The sequence below is a fragment of the Pan paniscus genome, chromosome 18 (assembly GCF_029289425.2).
Source record: "Pan paniscus chromosome 18, NHGRI_mPanPan1-v2.0_pri, whole genome shotgun sequence".
NCBI lineage: Eukaryota > Metazoa > Chordata > Mammalia > Primates > Hominidae > Pan > Pan paniscus.
The window spans coordinates 3,946,366-3,957,060 of NC_073267.2; positions in this window are offsets into that span (position 1 = coordinate 3,946,366).

Here is a 10,695-nt window from a genome sequence, read left to right on the forward strand (position 1 = left end):
AAAAATTAGCCAGGAGTGGTGGCGCACACCTGTAGTCCTAGCTACTCAGGAGGCTGAGGCAGGAGAATCGCTTGAACCTGGGAGGCAGAGGATGTAGTGAGCCAAGATCACGACACTGCACTCCAGCCTGGGCGACAGAGTGAGACTCCATCTCCAAAAATAAATAAATAAAGTGAGAGATGTGTGACTCTTCCTTTCACTTGAACACTTAGAGGTCATCGTAGAGTTATTAAGTGGTCTAATGTCAATATTTTTGTGTCTCAGGGAAAAGGGAGGCCCAAGGAGAGGAAGAGAGATGGGAGTATGGCTGGTCAGTGGAACAGTATTGAAAGTTCCATGCAGTCTGGGTGTGGTGGCTCATGCCTGTAATCCCAGCACTTTGGGAGGCCAAGGTGGGCAGATCATGAGGTCAGGAGTTCGAGACCAGCCTGGACAATATGACAAAACCCCGTCTCTACTAAAAATACAAAAATTAGCCGGGCATGCTGGCATGCACCTGTAGTCCCAGCTACTCGGGAGGCTGAGGCAGGAGAATCGCTTGAACCGGGGAGGCAGAGGTTGCAGTGAACTGAGGTCCTACCACTGCACTGCAGCAGGGGTTGACAGAGTGAGACTCCATCAAAAGAAAGAAAGAAAGACAGAAAGAGAGAGAGATGAAAGAAAGAAAGAGAGAGAGAGAGAGAAAGAAAGAAAGAAAGAAAGAAAGAAAGAAAGAAAGAAAGAAAGAAAGAAAGAAAGTTAGTTCCGTGCAGTATTTTCTGTTCCTGCCAGTAGTTTCTGGCCTCCAACTCCATCGATATTCCTGCAAAAGACATGATCTCATTCTTTTTTATGGCTGCACAGTATTTCATGGTGTATATGTACGTTTTCTTTATCCAGTCTGTCACTGATGGGCCTTTGATTCCATGTCATTGTTATTGTGAATGGTGCTGCTGTGAACATTCATGTGCATGTGTCTTTACAAGAGAATGATTTATATTTCTCTGGGTGCATACCCAGTAATGGGATTGTGGGGTCAAACTGTAGTTCTATATTTAGCACTTTGAGGAATCGCCATACTGCTCTCCACAATGGTTGGGCTAAATTTATACTCCCACTAACAGTGTATAAGTGTTCCCTTTTCTCTGCAATCTTGCCAGCATATTTTTTGACTTTTTAATAACAGCCATTATCACTGGTGTGAGATGGTATCTCATTATGGTTTTGATTTGCATTTCTTTAATGATTAGTGATATTGAGCTTTTTTTCTTATGATTGTTGGTTGCATGTATGTCTTCTTTTGAAAATTGTCTGTTCATGTCCTTTGCCTACTTTTTAATGGGGTTGTTTTTCTCTTGCAAATTTGTTTACATTCCTTATAGATGCTGGATATTAGACCTTTGTCAGACGCGTATTTGCAAATATTTTCTTCCATTCTGGAGGTTGTCTGTTTACTCTGTTGATAGTTTCTTTTGCTGTGCAGAGGAAGCTCTTTAGTTCAATTAGGTCCCATGTCTCAATTTTTGCTTTTGTTGCAATTGCTTTTGGAGTCTTTGTCATGAAATATTTTCGATCCTATGTCCAAGACGGTATTGCCTCGGTTGTCTTCTAGGGTTTTTATAGCTTTGGATTTTACATTTAAGTCTTTAATCCATCTTGAGTTGATTTTTGTATATGGTGTAAAGAAGGGGTCCAGTTTCAATCTTCTGCATATGGCTAGCCAATTATCCCAGCACCATTTATTGAATAGGGATTCCCCCCACCCACACACCATTGCTTGTTTTTGTCAGCTTTATTGAAGATCAGATGATCTTAGGAGTGTGGCCTTATTTCTGGGCTCTCTATTCTGTTCCATGGGCCTATGTGCCTGTTTTTGTACCAGTAGCATGCTGTTTTGGTTACTGCAGCCCTGTAGTACAGTTTGAAGTCAGGTAATGTGATGCCTCCAACTTTGTTCTTTTTGCTTAGGATTGCCTTGGCTATTCAGGCTGTTTTTGGTTCCGTGTGAATTTTTTTTTTTTTTGAGGCAGAGTCTTGCTCTGTTGCCCAGGCTGGAGTGCAGTGGCGCAATCTTGGCTCACTGCAAGCTCCGCCTCTCGGGTTCACGCCATTCTTCTGCCTCAGCCTCATGTGTAGCTGGGACTACAGGCACGGGCCACCACGCCCAGCTAATTTTTTTTTTTTTTTTTTGTATTTTTAGTAGAGATGGGGTTTCACCGTGTTAGCCAGGATGGTCTCAATCTCCTGATCTCGTAATCTGCCCATCCTGGCCTCCCAAAGTGCTGGGATTACAGGTGTGAGTCACCACAGCCAGCTGGTTCCATGTGAATTTTAAAATAGTTTTTTATAATTCTATGAAGAATGTCATTGGTAGTTTGATAGGAATAGCATTGAATCTACAAATTGCTTTGGGCAATATGTCCATTTTAATGATATTTATTTTTCCAATCCATGAGCATGGGATGTTTTTCCATTTGTGTCATCTCTGATTTATTTCAGCTGTGTGCTGTAATTCTCATTGTAGGGATCTTTCACCTCCCTAGTTAGCTGTATTCCTAGGTATTTTATTTATTTATTTATTTTTTTGAGATGGAATCTTGCTGCGATTACAGGTGTGAGCCTCCATGCCTGGCTTGGTATTTTATTCTTTTTGTGGCAATTGTGAATGGGATTGCCTTCCTGATTTGACTCTCGGCTTGGCTGTTGTATGTGCATAGGAATGCAGGTAATTTTTGTACATTGACTTTGTATCCTGAAACTTTGCTGAAGTTGTTTATCAGCCGAAGGAACTTTTGGGCTGAGACAATGGGGTTTTCTAGATAGAAACATGTCATCTGCAAACAGGGATAGTCTGACTTCTTTTCTTCCTATTTGGATGCCTTTTCTTTCTTTCTCTTGCCTCATTATTCTGGCCAGGACTTCCAATACTACATTGAATAAAAGTGGTGAGAGAGGGCATTATTGACTTGTGCCAGTTTTCAAAGGGAATCCATCCTGCTTTTCCTCATTCAATGTGTTGGTTATTTTATGTTTTCTTTAGAAAAATGTCCATTCAAATTCATTGCCCATTTTTTAATTGGGTTATTTGATTAATTTGTTTTTGAGTTGTGTGAGTTCCTCATATATTTGATAACTTTATCAGATATATTATTTGCAGGTATTTTCCTTTAATCCATAGTCTACCTTTTCATTTTGTTGACTGCCTCCTTTGCTTTGCAGCAGTTTTATAGCTTGATGTAATCCTACTTGTTTCTTGTGTCTTGCTTTTTTTTTTTTTTTTTGCCTGAGCTTTTGGTGTGATATTCAAAAAATCATTGCTGGCTGAGTGCAGTGTGTTACATCTGCAATCCCATCACTTTGGGAGGCTGAGGCAGGTGGATCACCTGAGGTCAGGAGTTCGAGACCAGCCTGGCCAACATGGCAAAACCCCGTCTCTACTAAAAGTACAAAAATTAGCTGGGTATGGTGGCACACATTATAATCCCAGCTACTTGGGAGGCTGAGGCAGGAGAATTGCTTGAGCCCGAGAGGTGGAGGTTGCAGTGAGTCAAGATAGCACCACTGCACTCCAGCTGGGTGAGACAGAGCAAGACTCTGTCTCAAAAACAAAAAACAAAAACAACAACAAACAAAACATAAAATAAAAAATAAGGAAAGATTTACTATTGCTATTTTGTTAACTATTTTCTGTTAGTCTTATAGTCCTCTGTCCCTTTCTCTCTCTGTTTTCTTTTGTATTTCACTTTTTTTTTTTTTTTTTTTTTTTGAGATGGAGTCTTGCTCTGTCACCCAGGCTGGAGGGCAATGGCACGATCTCGGCTCACTGCAACCTTCGCCTTCTGCTTCAAGCAATTCTCCTGCCTCAGCCTTCCAAGTAGCTGGGATTACAAGTGTGCAGCACCACACCTGGCTAATTTTTGTATTTTTAGTAGAGATGGGGTTTTGCCATGTTGGACAGGCTAGTCTCGAACTCCTGGCCTATGTTTTCATTATTTTCTCTTTTTCTTTAATTCTATAGGCATTTTCTTTGTAGTTACCAAGTGTTTACATAAAATCTCTTATAATAGTCTACTTTAAGCTGATAACAACTTAACTTCCCTTGCATGTCAGAACTTTGCTTTTCTCTCTCTTCCCCTGGCTTATATGCTATTGATATCACCACTAACACCTATTTATATTGTACCAATTAACATAATATAGTTGTTTTACTACTTTTGTCTTTTATAAGAGAACTAAAATTGATTTACCCACTACTGTTATAGTAATACACTATTGGTTTTGACTATATATTTACCTTTGCCAATGAGTTTCATACTTTGTGTGCTCATGTTACTGTTTTCCATACTTTTGTTTTAACCTTAAGAACTCTCTTTAGCATTTCTTATAAGGCAGGTCTAGTGGTGATAATCTCCCTCAGCTTTTGTTTGAGAAAGTCTTTATTTCCCTCTCATTTTTGAAGGATGGGTTTGTTGGATATAGCATTCTTGACTGGAAGTTTTTTTCTTTCAGCACTTTGTATCTATTGTCCCACTCCTTTCTGGCCCACAAGGTTTATGCTGGAAACTCTGTTAATAGTTTTATTAGGGGTCCCTTATACACAGAAGTTGCTTTTCCCTTGGCTGCTTTCAAAATTCTGTCTCTAACTTTTGACAATTTAATTGTAATGTATGTCAGTGTGGATCTCTTTGGATTCATCTTTTTTTTTTTTTTTGAGACAGTCTCGCTCTGTCGCCCAGGCTGGAGTGCTATGGCACGATCTAGGCTCACTGCAACCTCCGCCTCCCAGGTTCAAGCCATTCTCCTGCCTCAGCCTCCTGAGTAGCTGGCATTACAGGCACATGCCACCGCGCCCGGCTAATTTTTATATTTTTAGTAGAGACGGGGTTTCACCATGTTGGCCAGGCTGGTCTCGAACTCCTGACCTCAAGTGATCCACCTGCCTCGGCCTCCCAAAGTGCTGGGATTACAGGCATGAGCCACCGCACCTGGCCGGATTCATCTTATTTCATGTCCCTTGGACTTCTTGGGTCTTGATTTCTATTTCATTCCCCAGTTTTGGAAGAGTTTCAGCCACTGTTTGTTTGAATATGCTTTCTGTCCATTTTGCTCTCTCTGCCTTCTGAAAATCCACTAATGCATACACTAGTCTACTCGATGGTGTCCCTTAAATCCCTTAATCTATCCTCACTCTTTCTTTTTTTCTCATTTTTGCCCCTCTGGTTGGATAATTTCCAACGGCTGGTCTTCAAATTCACTGACTGTTTTTTCTGCTTGACCTAGTCTGTGGGTGAAACCCTCTAGAGAATTTTTCAGATGAGTTATTATGTACTTCAGATCTATAACTTCTGTTTGGTATGTTTTTAAATTTTCTCCTTTTTCTGAGACAGGGTGTCACTCAGTCACCCAGGCTGGAGTGCAGTGGTGTGATAACAGCTCACTGCAGCCTTGGCATCCCAGGCTGAAGTGATCCTCCCACCTCAGGCCCTAGAGGAGCTGGGACCACAGGCGTATGCCACCATGCCAGGCTAATTTTTAATTTTTTGTAGAGATGGGGTCTTACTATGTAACCCAGGCTGGTCTTGAACTCCTAACCTCAAGCAATCCTCCCACCTTGGCCTCCCAAAGTGCTGGGATGACAGTGTGAGCCACCATGCCAACCCTGTTTTTGTATTTTCTCTTTGTTGAAAGTCTCGGTTTGTTCATACATTATACTCCTGACATCAGTGAGCATATTTATGATTATTTTTAATTCTCTTTTTTTTTTGAGAGGACGTTTTGCTCTGTTGCCCAGGCTGGAGTGCAATGACACGATCTCGGTTCACTGCAACCTCCACCTCCCAGGTTCAAGCGATTCTCCTGTCTCAGCCTTCCGAGTAGCTGGGATTACAGGTGCCCGCCACCACGCCTGGCTGATTTCTGTATTTTTAGTAGAGATGAGGTTTCACCATGTTGGCCAGGCTAGTCTCGAACATCTGACCTCAGGTGATCCACCCGCCTCGGTCTCCCAAAGTGCTAGGATTACAGGCATGAGCCACTGCACCCAGCCTATTTTTAATTCTCTAATAGGTAAAATCACTAATCTGTATTTCATTGGAATTGGTTTCTGGAGATTTCTTCATCTTTTGTTTGGAACATATTTTCTATTTCTTGATTTTTTTGTTGACTGTGTTGATTTTCATGCATTAGATAAGACAACTCTCTTTCCAAGTCTTAATATCTGATTTTTCATAGGAGATGAACCTCACCAATCAACCCAACCAGATTCTAGGCGCCTCTCAAACTTTTGTGCTTGTACAAACTGCTGTCTTTGTTCTTAGTAGCCCCAAGAGATTGGGGTGCACCAAATGCCATCAGTGCCCCAAGACTGGTGATATTGAAGCCAGTTACTGAAATTTAGCTAGAAAAGTTGGGGTGTTATATGTGTTCCAGTTCCTTCTATCCTCAAGGAGAAGCTGGGAACTGGTGTTGATCTCCCACTTGCCCTGTACTAAACTGGGGAGATAATCCCAAGCAAATGCCTGCATTCTCATTCAGACCACATACTCTTTCAACCCATTGCCTAATGTGTTGTTACCCCCAGGGGCCTAGTCAATTGCAGCTCCCATCTACTGTCCAGGACAGATGGATTGTTCAGAGGCTTTGCTCCATCTCTAGAGTGAGCCTGCAAAAGGAATTGCGGGAAGCGACTGCATGCCCATTCAGGCTCCCAGAGGACTACTTATTGCCTGCCCTGTCAGTGTCCAGATATAGGCTAGAGGCCTGACTCATGGACAGCGGCTGGGAAAGTTGGGACATTAGGTGTGCAGTCAAACCCCTTCCTAGGGGTAAACTGGGAACTGGGTGTTTTTGTCTGCTCGCTTTGTACTGAGTTAGGGGAAACGGATGCTAGAACTGCTCAAACACTTTTAAAATCACTTTTCTCTGTAGTCTAGGGGGACTTGTGAATGCAGTCTCATCAATTCCCAGAGACAGATGATTTAGGAGCTTAGAAGCTGGTCCCTTGGGTGGAAGCTGTAAAAGTTGGGGTACACTGTCCAGGAAGAAGCTAGAAGCCTAGTTTTTTTGTTTTGTTGTTTTATTTTTGAGACAGTCTCACTCTGTCACCCAGGCAGAAGTAGAGTGGCGCAATCTCAGCTCACTGCCACCTCTGCCTCCTGAGTTCAAGCCATTCTCCTGCCTCAGCCTCCGGAGTAGCTGGGATTACAGGTGCACCTCCCCGACAACCCCCAACCATGCCCAGGTAACTTTTTGTATTTTTTAACAGAGAGAGGGTTTCACCATGTTGACCGGGCTGGTCTTGAACTCCTGACCTCAACTGATCCACCTGCCTCGGCCACCCAAAGTGCTGGGATTACAGGGGTGAGCCACCGTGCCTGGGCCCCAGTTTTATCTCTGAATGGAGTAGTGGCAGAGTGGAGAATGACAGTGAAGTTCCCACATGCCTGTTCATGCTCCTGGAGGTCTCTTGTTTACCAGCCCTATCAGCTGCTCGATGTAGGCTACTTAGAAGCCCAGCGTTCAGGCAGCAGTTGGGAAAAATGTGTAGATAAATCCCTTTTAGGGAGACTGTGGAACTGCTTTTTTAAATTCTTTTGTTTCTTTTCTTTTTTTTTAGAGACAGGGTCTCACTCTGCCACCTAGGCTGTAACGCAGTGGCTCCATCATAGCTCAGTGCAACCCTGAATCTTGGGCTCAAGCGATCATCCCGCCTCAGCATCCTGAGTAGCTAGGACTATAGGCATATGTCACCACACCTGGCTAATTAAAAAAAAAAATTTTTTTTTTGGTAGAGGCAGGGTGTTTGTATGTTCCCCAGGCTGTTTTCAAACTCCTGGCCTCAAGTGATCCTCCACCTCAGCATCTCAAAGCACTGGGATTACAGGCATGAGCCATGGTGCCCAGCAGATGGTGCATTTCTGCCTGCTTGCTCTGCATTGACCCTGGGGGACAGCCGCTGAAAGTGCTCACATACCTGTTTAAAATGTCCTCTTATGGCTGGGCATGGTGGCTCACACCTGTAATCCCAGGACTTTGGGAGGCTGAGGCGGGTGGATCACAAGATCAGGAGATCGAAACCATCCTAACACTGTGAAACCCCATCTCTACTAAAAATACAAAAAATTAGCCAGGCATGGTGGCAAGTACCTGTAGTCCCAGCTACTCGAGAGGCTGAGGCAGGAGAATCGCTTGAACCCAGGAGGCAGAGGTTGCAGTGAGTTGAGATTGCGCCACTGCACTCCAGCCTGGGCAACAGAGCGAGACTCTGTCTCAAAAAAAAAAAAAAACAACCCACAAAATTAGCTGGGCATGGTGGTGTGCGCCTGTAATCCCGCCTACTCTATAGGCTGAGGCAGGAGAATCGCTTGAGCCCAGGAGGCGGAAGTTGCAGTAAGCCAAGATTGTGCCATTGCACTACAACCTGGGTGAAAAAAGCAAAACTCTGTCTCTAAATAAATAAATAAATAAATAAATAAATAAAATGTCCTCTTTTTTCTCAGGGGACTCACAAATACTAAACCATGGCCATTCCCAGAATAAGAAGATTTAGGAGCCAAACTCTCACGTGGAAACTGTTTAAGTTTGGGAGCGATATGTCTGGCCTAAACCCTTCATTCTTCAAAAATCTGGTATTTGGGGATTCCTTCCCAATTGTAAGATACTGTGCCCAGGTTTTTGGTTTACATTGTGTCTCAATTTGTTGGTATCCATTTTGATGTGGATATATTATCAGTTGCCCAGTGTGTGGGAGTCTCAACTAGTTTCTATATTTCTCTCAGAGAGAACTGATCCATGTGTAGATACTTATTCAGTGCATCCATGGAAGGAAAGAAAGTCAGGAGTCTCCCATTCTGTATCTTGTTGATGCCCAATCAGTGAAATGAAACTTTTTTTGGGCAGGGAGGGAGTTCTCATTCTGTCAGCCAGGGTGAGTACAGTGGAACAATCACAGCTCACTACAGCCTCCACCCAGGCTCAAGTGATCCTATCACCTTAGCCTCCTGAGTAGCTGGGACTACAGGCATGTGCCACTACGCCCGGCTTTTTTTTTTTTTTTGAGACAGAGCCTCCCTTTGTCCCCCAGGCTGGAGTGCAGTGGCGCGATCTTGGCTCACTGCAACCTCCACCTCCTGGGTTCAAGCAATTCTCCTGTGTCAGCCTCCCAAGTAGCTGGGACTACAGGTGCGTGCCACCATAACCAGCTATTTTTTTTTTGTATTTTTAGTAGAGATGGGGTTTCACCATGTTGGCCAGGATGGTCTCAATCTCTTGACCCCGTGATCTGCCCGCCTTGGTCTCCCAAAGGGCTGGGATTACAGGCGTGAGCCACTGTGCCTGGCCTAATTTTTAAATTTTTGGTAGAGATGGGTCTTATTATGTTGCCCAGGCTGGTCTGGAACTTCTGGCCTCAAGCAATCCTCCTGCCTTGACCTCCCAAAGTGCTGGGATTACAGGTGTGAGCCACTGCACCGGCCATCTTTGCTAAATTATTCCATTCAAGCCTATAAGGTATCATTATATATTTATCCTGGAAGCTTTCTTAGTTTTTTTCTAAACTCCTTACAGCTTCTTTGGGTACACTGTTACACCTCTTGCCTACTAGTAAGTGACAGCACCAGTATCTATTCTCCTTTCTTCTTTTTTTTTTTTTTGACAAAGTCTCACTCTGTTGCCCAGGCTGGAGTGCAGTGGCACAATCTCGGCTCACTGCAACTTCCGCCTCCTGGGTTCAAGCGATTCTCCTGCCTCAGCCTCCCAACTAGCTGCGACTACAGATGCGCACCACCATGCCCGGCTAATTTTTGTATTTTTTTAGTAGAGATGGGGTTTCACCATATTGGCCAGGCTGGTCTTGAACTCCTGACCTCGTGATCCGCCCACCTCGGCCTCCCAAAGTGCTGGGATCACAGGCATGAGCCACTGCACCCGGCCCTCTGTCAGTCTTTAAGCTGAAACCAATGGTATAAAAGTGACAGAGCCGTAGTAGTTTCAATCAGTGCATAATTTTAAGCATCTACCATGTTCCTGGTCTCTCCTCCCATGGAGACAATGAAATTTTATTAGTTACATAATTAATATTCAATTACAAGCATATTGCTATAAGGAGGGTAAAACAAAAATGTAGGAATTGAGAGGGATGTTCCAAGTAAAAGGAAAAGTATGTGCACAATTCTCAAAGAGCTTGGTATGTTTGATGAATTGAGAGAAAGTGTAGCTGGAGAGGGGTAAGAGAAAAAGAACAGCTGGAGTTGACACTGGTAGGGAAGTAATGACTAGGAAGGTCATGTTGAAAATTTAAATGTCCCTAAGGACAATGGGAAGCCAATGGAAGGTGTCAAATTGGATGATGAAATCATCATAATCATCGGGTACCTGGCCCTCTAGTTCTGTGCAGCAAAGACTGGAAAGATGAACATCTAGTGTTGTCTTCCCACAATAATGCTGGAATTTTCTGCTGAGTTTCAGGGAGCAAACATTTTTTAATACTTCTTTTATTAAATGGCAGTGTGTTAGCTGTGTTGACAGAGAAGAAGTGTGATATGAAAGTCATCAGCGGGCTCTTTCAGGTAACCCAGGTGAGTACTGTTGGATAGGATGGGGACAGGGGAGACAGAAACATTCAGGTTTTGGTGATACTTTTGAGGTAGAATCCATGAGACTTGATGATTGAGTGGATGTGATGTCTTAGTCTGTTATGGCTTCTATAAAAAGTTACCA